The sequence below is a fragment of the Odontomachus brunneus genome, unplaced genomic scaffold (genome assembly GCF_010583005.1).
Source record: "Odontomachus brunneus isolate Ranch 3 - 2012 unplaced genomic scaffold, Obru_v1 Obru_scaffold_222, whole genome shotgun sequence".
Classification (NCBI taxonomy): Eukaryota; Metazoa; Arthropoda; class Insecta; order Hymenoptera; family Formicidae; genus Odontomachus; species Odontomachus brunneus.
In genome coordinates, this window is record NW_022639672.1 from 395,616 (window position 1) to 413,648 (window position 18,033).

Below are 18,033 nucleotides of genomic sequence, written 5' to 3' on the forward strand. Positions count from 1 at the left end.
CTCTCTCTCTCTCTCTCTCTCTCTCTCTCTCTCTCTCTCTCTCTCTCTTCGGCAGTACTCGTAATAAATTATCTTTTAATCCTCCCCCTCCCCGCGCACGCACTTCGCAATACCGTGTTACTTTGTCTCGCGTTTTTGAACCACTACCTTGAATAACATTTCTACTTTCGCAATAATTTCATTAATACAATAATCTCATAAAATAATACGCGCTTTAATATAAATTATTATTTATACAAAATCACATAGATGAGTCTGAGATAATTAGTCTGAGGTAATTTGAGACTTTAATTTATATATTAATGAGAGGAGACAAGCAAGTATTGAGTAATCAAAATTAATAAATCATGTAGTCATGTTAATTTATGTAATAAGTTAATATATTTTAATATACAGGGTGTCTCACACTCTCCTCCGGGCATTTTGTAGGGACGTATAACAGGTTGAGGTAAACATAAAAGTCCTATACCGTTTTGCGATATTCTCAATAATAACCGAGAAATTAATTAAAGAAGACTGGTGAATGATCACGCGCGATATAGTAGATGAGTGCAACGGCACCGTCTGCCGTTGTATACTTATACATTAAGTCAAACTGCACAAAAAAGTCCTCTACCATTTTGCAAATGACCATAGATTTTTAGATATTAATAAAAGAAAATTTGTGCATTGTGGTACACAATCATGTAATAATTTTCTTTAATTAATATCTAAAAATCTATATGGTTATTTGCAAAATGGTAGGGGACCTTTTTGTTCAGTCTGACTTAATGTATAAGTATACAACGGCGGACGGTGCCGCTGCAGCTCATCTACCATATCGCGCGTGATTATTCACCAATCTTCTTTAATTAATTCCTCGGTTATTATTGAGAATATCGCAAAACGGTATAAGACTTTCATGTTCACATCAACCCATTCTCTCAAAATGCCCGGAGGAGAGTGTGCGACACCCTGTATAGTAATACATATTAATTTAATTATATACATTCTAACAGGAACGACCATACACACAGAAACCGCAAATTTCATGGGGCGCGCGATCGTCGGTAACCACGCCGCCGCTGTTGCCGTCCTCCTGACGATTTAAATGCCACGGTAGTGCCGGCCGGCCGGCTACAGCTGAAAGTAGTTGGTATTAAAGAGCACGGCGGTCGTTCCTTTCAAATGCCGCTCCGACATTTGACGAGGTCAAGACGGTGCGTGCGCGGCGCAGCGCGCCGTGTTTCGCGCTCGATACGCGCGAGTCGGACACGCGAGGGGAAGTGACGCGGTCAATTCCAGTACTTTCACGCCGGTGTGCAGGACGAACGACGCGGGTGACAGATAACGCGTGCATTATTCGCTGTTGCGAATTACGATTCGTCGGCGGAAGCCGACGACTATAGACTACCGCCACGTCGTCGCTCCGATTGCCGTCCGTGGACACGTTACCGTGATGTTACGATTATTCCTGTCGGCTCTCATCCGGCTCTGTCCCTTTTTCTCGATATATCGGATCGTGTCACGAGTGACTTCCGCGTTTCCCGTTTTTTTTTCTTCCCTTTTCTTTTTTTAAGCACCTGAAACGACGCGTTATTGCACGTGTACGTGACGAAGGTCTTTCCGCGAAGGGGTTCTACGAGCAACTGCACTTTGCAGCAACAAATGTGCCAAGCGCGTCGCAACGCTGCCGTGTCATTTGTGATCTCTTATCGTGAACGCATGAGAGCGATACTGCGATATACAGTGATATCCCCTGAATGTCTGGATTTATTAAAAATTTATTAAAAAAATAAGTAAAAATGAAAAATCCGGGGAATTTAGAATGAAATCTCGGAAGGGGTGGGCGAATTTGTCGAGCTGGTTGTGAAAAGTGCGCCACAATTTTGCAGCATTACGCAAACCGCAAGAAGTGGCTTGCCTCTGCTCCAATCTTTTCTCTCTCGCCGGCTTGTCTCGCGCGCTCGTGGTAGCTGCGCTGCGCTGCGCTGCGCTGCCGCTGCGCGGTATATCTCGTCGCCTTTCACTCGAGGCCATACCTCGCGCCATTGTGCGACCGCGGTAGTTGCGCAACGGTGTTTTAGTTCTGCGCGTGTTGCAGAATATGAACGGGCTCGTCATCGCGTCGCGGCGTCGGTCGCAGCTGCCGCTCGATTGTCTTCTTCCGGCACGCGCTGAGATGCCACCCGGTGTGATGCGCCAAGAGCACGCGGCATCGCGCTGAGAGTGACGATAACCGTTATTATTAATATTATTATTCATCACTACTTTATTTCGTACAAAATGTCGCGCATCCCCGTCGAAGCGGAAGCTCGGCCAGGTGTAGAAACGCACCCGATTTGCACTCCGCATTCTTCAGAATGAGATCTCACCGAGAAAATCATTCATTCGATGCGACAGTGAAAATACTACCAAGTTGCTCCAGTGTGACGGCACACGTCAAATTTGCTTTTCAGTTTCGAGCGAAAATTTCCAGTCGACGCGTCACAGTGGAGAGTTCATTCCAGTCGAATGAAAAATCACTCGAATTCCAGTGACTCGGCTGTCACTCTATCTTTCGCGGAATTTCCTGCCAAGGAGTTTTCGGAGCACTAATAACACTAATTCGTACCGTCTCTGTATACAAACAGAAAAATCTGATTTTACTGCTAAGAGAAGCAGTTATTCAATTTACTTTTCTCTTTCTCCCTCCTCCTCCTTCTCAGATAATGGTTATCTTCAACGAAGAATATTTTCTCGACAACAAATATGTCTTCAAATATGCTCGTTATAAATTTGCGAAGAATTTTCGAGGAAAAAGTCGGTCTGTCTCTAAGCAAACCGCGAATTTTTGTTTCAATTTAACATTCTTCATTGAAATACTACATTTACTAGGATTCAGAATAAATTGGATGCTTATGATAAACTTGTGACAGATTAGCGGATATATAAATTTAATTGAAATGTTTCAGCAAGCAACATTTACTCGAATGCAGTTTGCATTTTTCTGTGTATGCCGTGCACAGCTGCTGATCGACATATCACGCGAGATTAAACGGAGATATGCGTACCCTGAAAAATGGCATTGCATCCAATTGACATTCAAGGGTAGAACAAATAAACAGGAAAGTATCGGGCTCGTTAGGAACGAGTCCAATGTAACGTGAACGTCGCACGAACGCCGGCGCGCCGGCGGTATGGCTCGATTTCCATCGAGATTCATCGTGCGCCGGCGATATCATTAAAATTTAATAGCCGGATGACACACGCGCGTCATGAATCACGCTCGGTTTGCGTGTCGCTCACGCTTCGCCCGACTTCGTTTCGCGACGAGCCATCGCGCTCGCGATAACTAACCGACCGTTCGCCTACGCGAAATATCGTTCCGCCCCATAACTCAGCCCGCAAAGCCGCGATCGTGCACCGAAAGCCGCGGACCCAGGTGCCAAAGTGAAGTTTCCCCCGGCCCCATTCTTCCTCATATATTCCCGATGCATCGTAATAAAGCCATTTTCGCCCGTATAAGTCGTGCGAAATTTAAACCACCGCGACGTACTGCACCCCCAATCCACCCACGCAGTTGCTGCATTTCGCTCAGAGTCTGGAATGTTACAGCGAGGAGGTGCTCGCAATAATTCTCGTGCGAACCGTATTTCATTCAGGGTCTTCTGTATTTGCTCGGAAACAAGTCGCCTTATTATGTATTGCACAAGGGGAGAAATTTTTCGGAAAAGAAGATCAACATTCTTAAACTGACAAAGTACTAAAACGCGCAGCATTATTCAAAATGTTCCTCGACCGAAATAATTAACAAATCAATCATCAGAATCAGTCAATCGCCATAGATGTAATCATGAACAGTTTAATCGATTAGTAAAATTAATTATTGATATATAATTAACCACATCAAAAATTTAAGAATAAATTTCATCAATCGATGAAATTATTTGTGATTTTATATGATTGATTTATTTTGATGACTGGTTTGCCGATTATTTTAATCAAAGAACGTTCTCATTGATCAGTGCCCAATACTGTGCCAAAGTGCAAACTTGTTCAGTTGAAATAAAATTGTGTCGTTTGAAGCACTTGAAAGAAGTTGCAGGAAATCACTTTTGCATTAGAAAGTCTAGAAAATTATTATATCATCAGGCTAAAAATATGTTTGTATATTGTATTAATTGATCGTTGCAACATGTAAATCTTACCCCTTATTCCACACTGTATATGAGAGAGGAAATATCTAAAAAATTATTTATTCAATAGGTATTACTAATATATTTACTTGAGTCTAGAATTTTTTATTTTCTAAGAATAAACAACTGCTCCATAAAAAACTCAGATTAAAAAAAATGTGTGTTCTTATTTTTGGAGAATACTTTACATTAGTCTTTCTCTATACACACGCGTAGTTTTAATTGGTCACAGTCGTCTCATCGTTTTAATGATACCTTTTTAATGCATTTCTCTCTCTCTTTCTCTCTCTCTCTCTCTCTCTCTCTCTCTCTATATATATATATATATATATATATATATATATATATATATATATATATATATATATATATCTATTTATCTTTCTCTGTTTCTAACGAGACCTTTTGTGCGATTTTTTCCAAAATTGAATCGTGTGAATAACTTCCACGTTCTCTTTCTTTTTTCTTAGCCTGACTCCCAAGTTCTCTTTTTCTCTATATATAAAATAAAATGTCTGCCTGTTCTCTATATACTTCTAAACCCTTTGACCGATCTGGCCCGGATTTTGCATAGTTACTCTCCAGGACCTTGCGGAAAATACAGGCTGTATGAAAAAAATTGCACACTCCACCCTCTCCTTGATTTCTTATTTTCTTGACACTTTGCGATAACCCGGGAACGCCTACTAGTTAGTTTTAGCTAGTAAGTAAATATATTTAATATCCACTGCATAAATATTTTTTTTATTTTTTAGATATTTGTTCTCAGGCCTGTATATACAGTACGGAATATAATGAAAATTCTCTCCGTGTTAGAAGAATTGCTCTTCTAGAAACTTGCACAATCTCAAAACTTGAATAATATTACTCACATCTTTTGGCTATAATAATTTTTAGTTTTCCCTTCTCTCTCTCTCCCTCTCTCTCTCTCTCTCTTCCTTTTTCTTTCTCCTTTTCTTCAGTCGCTTCCGAGTGACCCGAAGAAAGATCTTTTTCGATCTCGCTAGGCAATCGTCTTGCGCACAGATCTTCATCCATATTTATTTTCGACAGACGCGCTAAAAGCTCGGCCGACGAACCGACGGCGTTGCCCATTAATAATACATCGGACAATAAATCGCAGAATCGTAAAGGACCGTCGGGAGTTGAGCTATTCCTCGACGAGGAGGGAATTTTCGCCTCCAACGAGCACTTCAACATTGCATTGTCGTCAAATTGTCGCCGTCGCGCGTTCACTCGCTCTCACGTAACACGAGTGTATAAATTTGTAATTTCAGAAGCGCGCGACTGTCGGTTTTTCGCATTTATCATCGTTAGTTGGATCAACGCATGCAACACGGTTACGCGTAATATCCCGATAATTATAGTCGGGACATATCGAAATTTGCGAGAGGCATCGCAAATTTTCATTTGCTCGTCGGCTCTGGTGGTCGCTGAAATATTGCAATATCGCATTTTCGCTCATATTTGTTGCCGCCTAGTGATAGCACACCTGTTGCTCATTACACACCGCGTAGTTTTAATTTGTCACAGTCGTCTCATCGTTTTAATGATACCTTTTTAATACATTTCTCTCTCTCTATCTATCTATCTATCTATCTATCTATCTATCTATCTATTTATCTTTCTCTGTCTTTAACGAGACCGTTTGTGCGATTTTTTCCAAAATTGAATTATGTGAATAACTTCCATGTTCTTTTTCTTTTTTCTTAGCCTAACTCCCAAGTTCTCTTTTTCTCAGTTCGAAATCTAAACTTATTTTCGATAACTACGAAAGAGTCTTCAGAAAAAAGAAATATTTATAACCCTCTCCTCCGTTAGAAATTGTTTACCATATCGATTACAATATATGACACGCTTGATGTGTGTAGTGTTAGCTCGACAATCGCGTGCTTGATTAGCGATTTGTCCCTTAAGATCCGTCGACGCATATAAAAACAATGTGGAGCGTGTTCGTCGTCGAGGAAATTGATCGACGAAGGGGACTCCGAAATAAACCGTGTCCGACGTGCAGGCCTGTCCCTGAACGCTGCTCAGGCGTGATGGCCGAACAATGGGACATTGTCAGATTGACGTGACTTCCTGTTGTGACTTTGCAGAGCACCGCTGCTCTTTAATCCATGGTAGCCGATTCCGCTCCACTTCGGCCGATCTCTCGGTGTGATACCTTTAATCGTGCAGTTAGCTTCAAATCACTCGAAGCTCGAGGCGGTTTAACGAGAGAAATGTTCAAGATCTAAGGAGTTATCGTCGCATTCGTTTGACCGGTTATCTCTTGCGGGTTTAAGAAATGAAATTGGCAAAACGATCTCGACGAGAGAAGAAGAAATAGACCGTCTTCGAAGATCCTTAGAAGCCCTGGATAGCACGAAACAATTTTGACTCGATATTCCTACACGTACCTATACTGAGAGAAAAGATATCTAAAGAAATATTTATTCGGTGTGAGTACTAATAATATGTTTACTCAAATTCTTAATAACATGTTTACTAGATTCTTTGATTTAAACAGAATAAACAATTGCTTTTGTAAAAAGCTAAGGGATTTTGAGAAAATATATATTTTTTTATTCGGAAAATATTTTATATTAGTGTAAGTAAATATGTTATTATGATACTCACACACCGAATAAATATTTTTTATTTCTTAGATATTTCTTCTCTCACAATGTACAATGTTATCTTAATATTCTAATCAGAATATCAGAAGTGGGCGCGAAAACCTGCCTGATTGATTGAATAATCACAACACTTTTATATTATTTATTTTCCTACAGTTATATAGTTAAATACCTACTTGTCCTTTTCATTTCAAATATCGATTCCGACTTCTAATATCGTTGGAATATTGGCATAAAATACATAGGAAATACATTGGCGGTTACATAGGAATGTTGATTCAGAATTGTTTTATATGTTTTGGAGCTTTTCAGGTTTTTGAGGACAGTTTATTTTTGTTCTTGTTTATTTTGTTCTGATTTTCTACCTAAAATTTTTTTTGGTTATTTACTAAAGGTTGTTTTTGAAATCGATAAAAAACACACTCGTACTCCGATTTTATCTCTCCAGCAAATAATTGTACGCTTTATCAATAAATCATAGAAGTGAAAATTTTTCATCAGCTCACTCGAGAACAACGAATCGAAAAGGTAAGCAATAATCCCTTTCAATTAGTTAAAAAAATATCACTTGGTTTCAAATTAGTATAAAGTTTACGACACAGATGTTGCCATCGCGTTACTTAATGAGTTACTTAATTAAGAGCCTAATAATTCTATAAAAGGGGCGAGAAAAAGAGAATTCGCGCGGTAAGCAAAGCAGAATGATATGGTCACGGTTTACCGCGATCTCAACGTGTCCGTGCGCATTTTATGTTGAAAATTAAATTCTATTTTGATAAGAGAGAGAGAGAAGGAAAGAGAGAGGGAGAGAGACCGTGCCACTGAAAGGACGTAATTATGCTAAGCCCGCCGCAATTACACTCAAATGAGAGAAACACCCGTCGGTTGCTCTAGTTATTAACTCCAGTTATTAAATCGCGATTACACCACACCATGGTGCGTATGTGTGTGTGTGTGTGTTCGAGTCGCGTTGCTAAAGGTTGGAAAATGGAAATGGTAGATGGGCAGCGTGCGGATCAACAGCGACCACGGATCTGCTACAAGTCATTATGTAAACATCATAGTGTAATTAACGAGTCCTGTCTCTTCTGCGGGCTTGGCAACCAAGCGATATTTCCACCACAGTGTCTCGTAAATCTTCACTACTATCGCGCTCTCCTCGATGTAGTCTGAGTGTCGTAAACATTTCGCGATGTTAGGTGGATTTCGTCCTCACTGTCGATTATCCGCGACAACAGCGACAGTGTCGCAAATATTGGACGGAAATAATGTTTGTTTGTACAAAGACAGCATTTCCTTGAGTTCAACATGATCGCAGGTTGTGTACCATAAAACTCATTACACTCGCACAACAACAACAACAACAACAATAACTCTGAGAGACTTGATTCTTTAATATCTTTCTCTTCAGTGCAGACTCTGTCAAAGAATGATCTAGAAGTATTTGAGACTTATTGCGTGAATTTTTCCTTCAGTTTGAATCTAATGAATATCAAGTCAAGTTGTGACGCGCATCACCGCGCACGTTGTTATCGTTGCTTAAAATACACGAGAACAGGGCGCGTATATGCGCGACGTGCCGTAATTTCACCGGCCACTTTCTTTCCGCGATCCACGCGCATCACACGTAATAATTGCCGCTGCGATGAGGCCGGTAATAAGCCGCATTATGATTGCCACTGCGAGGAACAATGAAAATAATGCGTGCGCGTCGAGAAGGGAAAGTTGGCAAATTAATATTCATTACTTCGCGATCGTCGCGCGCGGCCCAATCGATGACCATCGCCTCCAGACAAATTAGCAATAACTCTTTGGTTAATTAAGAAATTTCAAATGAGTACTCTCGTGACCGAACTTCCAGAATAGCGCGTTATCCGTCGTAAAGTGTGTCGATGACTCTTGAGGTACTCTTGGAAATTCATCACAAAGTATTGGAAGAATATCGATATATTCGAATATGAGAATCTCTCGCAAAAGTTATTTCCTTCCCTCTTTTGTAATTCTTTAAGCCCAAATTCAAAATTTGAACATCAAATTTACTCCTAAAACTCCTCAAACTCTTAAAAGTGAATCTATCCTTTTATCCTCAAGAGGATAGAAAAATAAATAAGAGACTCTTTAATATTCAACCACCTTACACACGGATCGTGTGCGATCAACTAAAAAAAATCAATTAAAATTATCTCTTTATCCAATGATAATTTAAATTGATTATTCGCTTAATAGCACTGCATGACCTGTGCATGAGTTCTCATAGGTTCTCCACTTGTGATGAAAAATCCTTCGAGTTTCGTCTAAATTCCGAAACTCAAGTCGTTCCCCCTGAAATTTTGACCGATCCGTAATTTATTGAATCAATTGCCGGAGTGATTTCGTCGCGGTTGTCGCAGTGTCGCAAGATAAAGTCCGGTACAAGGCGTCCACGTAGCAGAAAGTGAGAATGATTTAGTCGACCGGCGCCGGTAAATTAAGATATCGAGCAGCATCTCCGACACGGAATGTCTCTACGCGTATCTACGCCGTATCCACCAGGTGTGTGTTCTCTCTTCCTCTGGTGGGGCCCACTACTCAGGATATGCCCCTACTCCGATCGCCCGCTCCGATGTCCCACGGCGAGCCAGTCGCCGTGGCGGGTTCTCCCGCGCGCCTTTCTTCTCGCGGCTGCATCGCGTGTCAGTTAGTTCGCAGGCAACCGCGGACAATAACTGACAGCCGCCGGTCAGCTGGTCGTGCGATCGTGTCTCGCGTCTCTTCTCCGCGGTTCCGCACCTCACAAGTGCATCCGCGATCTGTGAAAGTGATGCGCTGATGAACGCGCGCTCGCGCCAAATCGAACGTGGTGATCCAGTGATCCGTTTGCGCAGAGAGTATCGAAGGTGCGATCGATTGCGCAGCTCGGATTATCAGTGATTAGGTAAACAAGTGCGCGCGAGAGAATTCAGTTTTAGCCTGGAACGCATAAACACGGGGCTCGAGATCGTACAAATCGCGACCGTTCACTTTCCACACCGCGGATCTTTTCTCCCTGCGCTCCTTTGTGAAATTATGAAGCTTTTAATTAAGATCTGTTGAAGGGAATGAGAGTTCAGGGTGCTCGTCAATGCGAAAACGAGACTCGACGGGAGACGAGAACAGACCACGGACGATCCACGAGACGATCTCTCTCGCTGATTGCGAGATTCCGCAGATTTCGCGATTTATGTAGAAACTCCGTCTTTAATGATGATCTTGGAAATATTATTAAAAAATTGCGACGCTTTTAGTGGAACTTTTAGGTTACACATTTCAAAATGTCCTTTTTGAGAAAAATTTTGCTGAAGAGTCATAGTTTACGTTATATGCACTATAGATTTTCAGAGAAATTTTCATCAAGAAGCCCGTTCTGGAAAAGCACCTTAACTAGAAAGATACATATCCGTTCTGCAAAATAGGAGTGAAAATTACCAATTATCGTGCAATTATAATATCCGGTGCCATTAAAATTATCGCTTAACGCGCGTCGAGGGACTCGTGAGATACAGGGAAATTCTCGCCGTTCGCCGGCGATACGACTGGATCTCTCGAACGTTTTCGATCGATTCGCGCGCGGAATGGCGAACGGCTGGTATCGCTGGAAAATGCAATATAGGAGCGGAAGCGTTGAAAAACGAGAATGAATATCCGGCTGATAAACGTATCAGAAGCGCGCCACATATATACGTACGTGTGTGCGCGCGACCGTCGCAGAATCGCAACATATGCTATCAGGACGCACGCGTTACTCGTTTGTGTGCGACTCCGAGTTCGATTATCCCACGGCGAGACGATAACGCGCGGGACGAGCCGTCGACGTCGATTTATCGTTGTCAGTTCCGCGTGACGCGATGCGTCCGTCATCTGCGCGACGTCGAGCCTCGAATTTACCGACGAAACACACCTCGTTCAACCGATTTGAGTGCTAATCTCGCAATTCGAGAGCGTTCCCCGAAACGAACGTAAAACTGCAAGGTGCTTAAATCAAAAGTGGAATAGAGCGCGCCGTTAACGGCTACGCTATTATTAGCGTTCGTATTCAGGAGACGTTTTCCTGCGCAACGTCGTGTCTACGAACTCGATCTTTTGTCTTGTTGTCGGCTTTTATTAAACCTGATTGTTACCTGTCTACAAATTGGTGCTAGCGTAGCTTCCTATGTCTCCCAAGTGCATTACCTCTAAAAATCTGATTAAAAGGGCACTTAATCAAAAAGTTTCAAAGGGGACTCAATGTTTTCGTACTTTCAATTCATTGTAATGTGTCATTGTAACTCTTTGAGTGTTCGGAAAAATTTCGTAGTAAAGTATTAAATTCCGCTTGATCCACTCAAACTGTTTGGTATTCTCTTTTTGAGTCAGCAAGTACAAATTAGACACATGTTTCGTATTCTATTCTTCAAAGAAAATAGCAACAAAGAGAAAAGAAATCTGCTTATTTGAAAAAGAACTCGTCTTGGTGAGAATCGCGCAGTCATTTATAATTACCACTGAAGAGGTTAATGCTTAGAAATTAGTTTTTTTTTCAGTTTTATGTGTGATAGATATGTGAGTATGAAAAAACGGAGGAGAAGAATGTTGCAAGCGAATGTGTCTTAGAGACGTGGGAGGCAAGAACGGTCAGAGTGAACGAAATTTGGATAATATAATTGCACAATTCTCTCTCTGCAAACGCGAACGCGGCGACTTAGCAGACGACCAGGACGTTCGTGCTGCTGCTAAGTAAGGTAGTGTGTTTTCGGGCACGGTAGGTTAATTCTCTCCGCGGCGATGGCTGAGCTATGTAGAGCATAAAACGGCCAATTCGTCTCGCCCATGCGGGGATGAGAGAGAGAGAGAGAGAGAGAGAAGCTGCTCGATATAATTATCCCTCCTCGAGAGGTGAGTACGGTTTTCTCTCGTGATAATCCGCGAGAGAAGCCGGCGATATCCCTGAAGATAAACCACCGCGCGCAGCCTCTCGAAAATTAGACTCGAATTTCGCAACGAGAATCTTCCCTCGTCGCAAACGATCGGGTCATTCGGCTTTTCGCCGTGGAAAACGCGGAAGAAAATCGATGAAAGCTACCCGATTTTTTCCTTTTCTCTCCTCCGGTGCGGAGAGAAAGAGAAGGTAGGTCTCATTGAAATTTTCACATTCCGAGAGACCTCTCGCGCGCGTCTTCCCTTTGAGATTGCTTCTGCGTGGATCCGTTAAAAGCCGCGCGATTTTCCCGATTCGATTCCGCGAGTCGAGAAACGCTCGTTGGCGAATCCGACGGCGGCTTTGTCTCATGTCGTTAGAAAAAAAGAAAGAAAAGGGAAAAACGTGAGAAAAACCGTGGCGCGGCGATGGCGAATCATCCGCGAGAGTTTTCGTACAAAGGGGAAATGGCGGACCTCGATGGGTCGTTCGTGAAAATGAGTGAAAGTGGCAGCTATTACTTAACTTCGCCGCACACTTCGCGTTTTCTCGCCGCCAATTAGTCGGAAAACATTCAACGTGTCGGGGCAAGGTGGTAAGGAGGGAAGCTGTCCATTGTTCCGCTTTTTTTTCCGACGGAGAATACGATGATGTTCGATTTAGCTTCTGCCAGCATTTGGACGCCGCACAAGGGGTGGAATGAAATTTCATGTTTCAAAAAAAGTCACAGCTTCGAAATATGAACTGGTTTTGATATTTTCTTTTTTTTTTTTATGAAAGCTGATGAAATTTAGACCAACTTTGTCGAGTCAAATTGTTGTCTTTCACTTTCCTTAAATATGGCATATATAAAGAAATGGATTTAGAAATTGTTTTCAATCAATCAAAATATTCAAACACTGAAACTACAAGTTTGAAAAAAGTCATACAGGCTGACGTAGTCTCACTAAATCTCACCTTAACTTAGCAAATGAGATTAATTGAAATAGTACCTAATTTCAATAAATAAAAACCATTGAATTAAATCTGAGTTAAGACTGAATTATTACTATTATGTTATTAATTTTTTTATTAATTATTGTTTTTGGTAACAAGTTTTGAGCCTCTGCATCTATCGGAATTATTTAGAAAAAACATAACTCCCTTTCTCTCTTTCGCTAAATCTAAATACTTTATGTACACAGAGAGAATGATTTAGTTGAATCAAATAAATACTTCTTTGGAATAGTCCAAACGAATTTTTTGATTGATTGAATAAAATTTTATTTGACGCAACAAAAATGTTTATTTGTGGCTTAGTCCCAAAGAAATATTTTTGTTGTGTCAACTAAAAAATATTGGACTATTCCAAAGAAACGTTTATTTGATTCAACAAATCGTTTTCTCTGTGTATGATTTAAAGGAAGGGAATTAAAGGATTTTTAGAGGAAGGGAAACAAAAGATAAATATTTGACTCGACAAAATTATTTGAAGTTTCATTAACTCTCATTAAAAAAGAAAAACAGTATCGAAATGATTCAAATTTCGAGACTTTTGACACATGAAATTTTATTTGACCTCCACTGTGCGTTGCAGTCGGGAGAGTGAAAATTTCTAGGCGGATCATCGTCGCTCTTAATTCACGAGCACAGACCAGCTTTGTATGTCGCGTGATAAATTCGCGCTTCGATATTTGCGCGAGGTATATTTGTCTTCTATAAAAAATATTCCAGGTCGCGCATAAATTTTACGAGGAATTGAGCCGAGCGATTGTGTCTCGTTCTCGCCAACGAAAGGGCAGCTCGTTTAATCGCTCTGCTCTCTCTCTCTCTTTCTCTCTCTCTCTCTCTGTCTCTGCCTCTGCCTCTGCCTGTCTCTCTCCCGGGAATCAGAGAAACAGGTTCCACCTGAGCGGTCTAATTAAAATAGGCGGTCGTTCTCGTTGAAAATTTTTGTCAAATGTACGCTACGTGGGCGAAACGAATTTTTTCCCCCTCCCCCTGGCACTGTTCCCTGTCGCTATCGTCCGGTTGTAACGACCCGTTTGCGCGCACACGGTCGCAAAAATTGAGTGGTTCGCCTTTACGACGATCGGTTGCACGTTTCGCACAGGTCTCGCGACTTTCTGGCTGCGCGCAGCAAACAAATCGGTCGGTCGTCCGTTAATTACGATTAATCGCCCGGGGACCTCTCGGTCCCTCCTCCTCCCACCCAAACGTTCACGTCCGTGTATCGCACGTGCGTGCGCGTGTCTCGTGTAGTTGTTTTCTTTTCCTCAACGCGGCTCTTTCGCCTCGTTGTGCCGGCTACCTTGAAATTCACACAACTGTTAAGCAATTTTCGCGCGCAAATCTCGCGAGGAAATGCGATTCCCTCCCGCTCGTTCTCCTGCAGCATCACGCACGCACAGTGTCGGCGGGAAAAGAAGAAGAACGGAAGAGGGTATATATCGGCGCCGTCGATCCCGCGATCGTCCGATGATCGAGAAACGTGGCAGCGAGTTTTCGCGAACGGAGTGAGTCTCGTTCGAGATTGTTCGGCGTTATCCGTCGTCGTCGTCGTCGCCAGGACGACCGATTATCCGCGCTCTGCCTCGCGCTCACTTTCACTGGGCCGCTGCCGCAGAGCAAAGAGAAAAGCGATCGAGGTATGGTCGAGGTGTTATATAAATTAGACGTTTCGCGAATTTTTCCGGCGCGCCGGTGCGTGTCGGGATGTCGATTTCGCGATAGAGCCGCAATTTAATGTCTCGCCGGACTGGCGACGCCGCTCGGGCTCGCCTGTGTTATTTGCACGCGGCGTCTCGTTTCGCCTCGCTTCTCGTCTCTTGCTCTTCTTTCAAACTCTTCCTTTTGCTCCCGCTTGTTTCGCCGCGGATCTCATGTAATTCCCCGCCGGTACTTCTGCCGCGAGATCTGAAAGCGACCTAATAGGCGAGCACGATGATCGGTGTTCTCGTTGTTACGCTTCATCAGGCAACATAGATCAAACCACGAAATCTCCTGTGATATTTTGGAGAATTTGCGATACGTAAAAACATACTTGCGTATTCGCGACAACGTCTACGCCTCGCATTATTAGTCCATCATTCATCGTCACCGTCGAATCTTTCAATCCATCCGCTTTTGCTTCCCGATTTTTATTTTTTTTTAAATTACGTAAGAGAAAGAGAGAGATTTTTTATCTTCATTAAATTACCAAAAAAAATATTAGCGATTTCTTCCTCGATGTGTCTTACACCGATTAGAAAAAAAAAAGAGATTGAGTCTCTAGAAATGAACAAATAAAATTAGCTTACAATTTTCCGAGAAAAATCTTAATTCCGAGCTTTCACGTTTCTGCTCGGTACACGATCGCCATATTGATTCCTTCAACGAGAAAATCACTATCTCACGAGTCGGGACGAAGAATATAGCTTTATATAGGGTAGGTTCTCTATACTATTATATCGGCGGAATCGTTATTTTGTCAATATAAGAAATTTAAGGGAAGGGAACGCAAGGTGGATGCAAGTAATTATGTACACGGAGCTTAAAAGGTTAAAGAAGATCGCTTTTCACGGCACTTACACACATTTCCTAACAAAGGTAATCATAGAAAATACCAGATAACCTCGGCGAATAACGGACCAACGGATCTAACGGGCAACACAACTGTCCAATGATTCGCTCAGTACTCGAGAGTGCACGTTGACATTTGACTGTACTATCGCGTTTTATTACCGCGTGCCCGTTAAACGACGTACACGCGGCCCTTCAACGACACACACACACACACATACCAACATGGCGGTGTCAGTCGCAGCTCCCACGCGCTCTCGGGATCTCCGATCTTCTCGTCTCTTTCTCCTCGCGATCGCGCGATCATGACGCGATCCCAGCAGCAGCAGATCCACGGAAGCTCTCGATACCGCGGGCGGTATCCGCTTGCGTAACTTTTGCACCGGCATAACGGTATCCCAGCCGCGCGCGTGTTGGCTCGCCAAAGCGGCAGCCGCGATTAGAATTAACGTTCCTTCGTCGTGTTCGGTTTTGCAGCAGCTGCCGTTCTACGCGCTAGAATTCTACTGCTCGACCAAGGTTCGGAATCGACGCGTATTGTGCGAACGAGGAAACTCCGCTTTCCCTGTGAACGTGAGAACACGTGATAAAGGAACAAATTGCCGGTGGTATGACTCGGCCGTTCGCTCGTAGGTCCTCAAGGTGGATTGTTGTTAGATCGTGTAGAGCTTCAATGTTAATTTTGGAAAGCTCGGGATTGCGAAATAATGCGCGGTAATCGCGGCTGACGATCATTGTGAACGAAGAGTTTGCAAGGAAGCTATGATAAATCGCCAATTTAGTGTGATGTAATTTTGATGTCTCGAGAAAAGGAGAGAGAAGCAGAGAGGAACATTAAAATTGATTTGAAATTAAAACGCACAGTGAAGTTATACTTCAGTTATGCAGGACACCTGATGTTCTTCCAAAGAAATTATATCTTCTCTAAAGGCACTAAACTGTTACTCAATGGGCATTAAAATCACTGAGGTAGACATTAAGATTTAATTAAAATCAAAACGCAATAAAGCTACGCACAGGATATGCTTCTAAGGCAGTATTTTCTCTGAGGAAATAGAGCGTTATCACACACAATTCTTACTGTATAGATATTAAAATTTAGACCGTAGGATTACACCGAGATAGACATTAAAATTTAATTGAAATTAAAACGTAACGACGTTACGCGCAGGATACCTGACATTCCCTTCTAAGGAAATTATACTTCCTCTAAAGCACTAAACTGTTACGGATTCTTACTTTATAAACATTAAAATCACCGAAAGATGGAGACATTAAGATTTAATTAAAGTTGAAACAACAACAAAGTTACGCGCAAGCCTGATATTCTTCTAGAAAAGTTATATTTCCTCTAAGGAAATAAAGGACTACCAATTTTTATCGTATAGGTATTTAAATTTGGTTAGTAGGATTACTGAAATAGATATTAAAATTTAATTGGTACTAAAACACAAGGAAATTACGTGCAGGAGACCTGATATTTCTCTGAGGAAATTATATTTCGCCGAAGGCACTAAATTGTTACCGATTCTTATCTTATGGACATTAAAATCATCGAGGCAAATATTAAGATTTAATTAAAAAATGCAACAAAGCTACGCGTAAGCGACGATTCTCCCCTGATATTCCTCTAAAAAAATAATATGTATATTTTCTTTGAAGAAATAAAGGGATTCTCCCTGCATTGATGTTAAAATTTGGACATTAGGATTACTGAAGGATTAGATATTAAAATCGAGTTGGAATTAAAACACAACGAAGTTGCGCGCAGGACACCTGATATATGCTTCTATAAAGAAATTATGTTTCCTCGAAGGCACTCAAGCGACGACTCTCCCCTGATATTCCTCTAAAAAAATAATATATATATTTTCTCTGAAGAAATAAAGGGATTCTCCCTGCATAGATGTTAAAATTTGGACATTAGGATTACTGAAGGATTAGATATTAAAATCGAGTTGGAATTAAAACGCAACGAAGTTGTGCGCAGGATACCTGATATATGCCTCTATAAAGAAATTATGTTTCTTCGAAGGCACTCAAGCGACGACTCTCCCCTGATATTCCTCTAAAAAAATAATATATATATTTTCTCTGAAGAAATAAAGGGATTCTCCCTGCATAGATGTTAAAATTTGGACATTAGGATTACTGAAGGATTAGATATTAAAATCGAGTTGGAATTAAAACGCAACGAAGTTGTGCGCAGGATACCTGATATATGCCTCTATAAAGAAATTATGTTTCTTCGAAGGCACTCAAGCGACGACTCTCCCCTGATATTCCTCTAAAAAAATAATATATATATTTTCTCTGAAGAAATAAAGGGATTCTCCCTGCATAGATGTTAAAATTTGGACATTAGGATTAGATATTAAAATCGAGTTGGGATTAAAACGCAACGAAGTTGCGCGCAGGACACCTGATATGTGCCTCTATAAGGAAATTATGTTTCCTCGAAGGCACTAAAGCGTTACCGATACTTCCCGTATCGCCTCGCGTTTCGTAGCTCCAACTTAATTGGCATAATTATTATTTTCGTTGCGGCGTCGTTCGTTATCGATGCCGCGCGCCCGCGCGGCTGAAGTTCGTTACGTGTTCGTTTCCGCACTTCCGTGCCCGACTTTTCTCCAGCGGACGCTCCGAGAGTCGGACTAGATCTCCAGCGCGGAAAAACGCGCATGCAAAGAGTCGGCGTTGCTCGCCCTAAACCGGCGAGAGAGGTGATATTAAGTTGCGTGTGCTCGCGTATTAAATCGCGAAGGGGGGAATATCGGTCACTGACTTTCGCTCCGCTCGGCGC

The 18,033-nt window shown here is 41.9% G+C and overlaps 1 protein-coding gene across 3 annotated transcripts in view; it reads left to right on the plus strand.

The window, feature by feature from the left end:
• LOC116852408 (serine/threonine-protein kinase 24) overlaps positions 1–18,033 on the plus strand; it is a 167,484-nt gene that overhangs the window by 86,915 nt on the left and 62,536 nt on the right. Inside the window, exon 1 of one of the 3 annotated variants that reach the window (XM_032832731.1) lies at positions 6,740–9,692. The exons of the other annotated variants lie outside the window; for them this stretch is intronic. The gene's annotated coding sequence lies outside the window, so the exon portion shown is untranslated. Of the gene's footprint in view, positions 1–6,739; positions 9,693–18,033 lie in introns of those variants that run through there. 3 annotated transcript variants of the gene reach the window in all.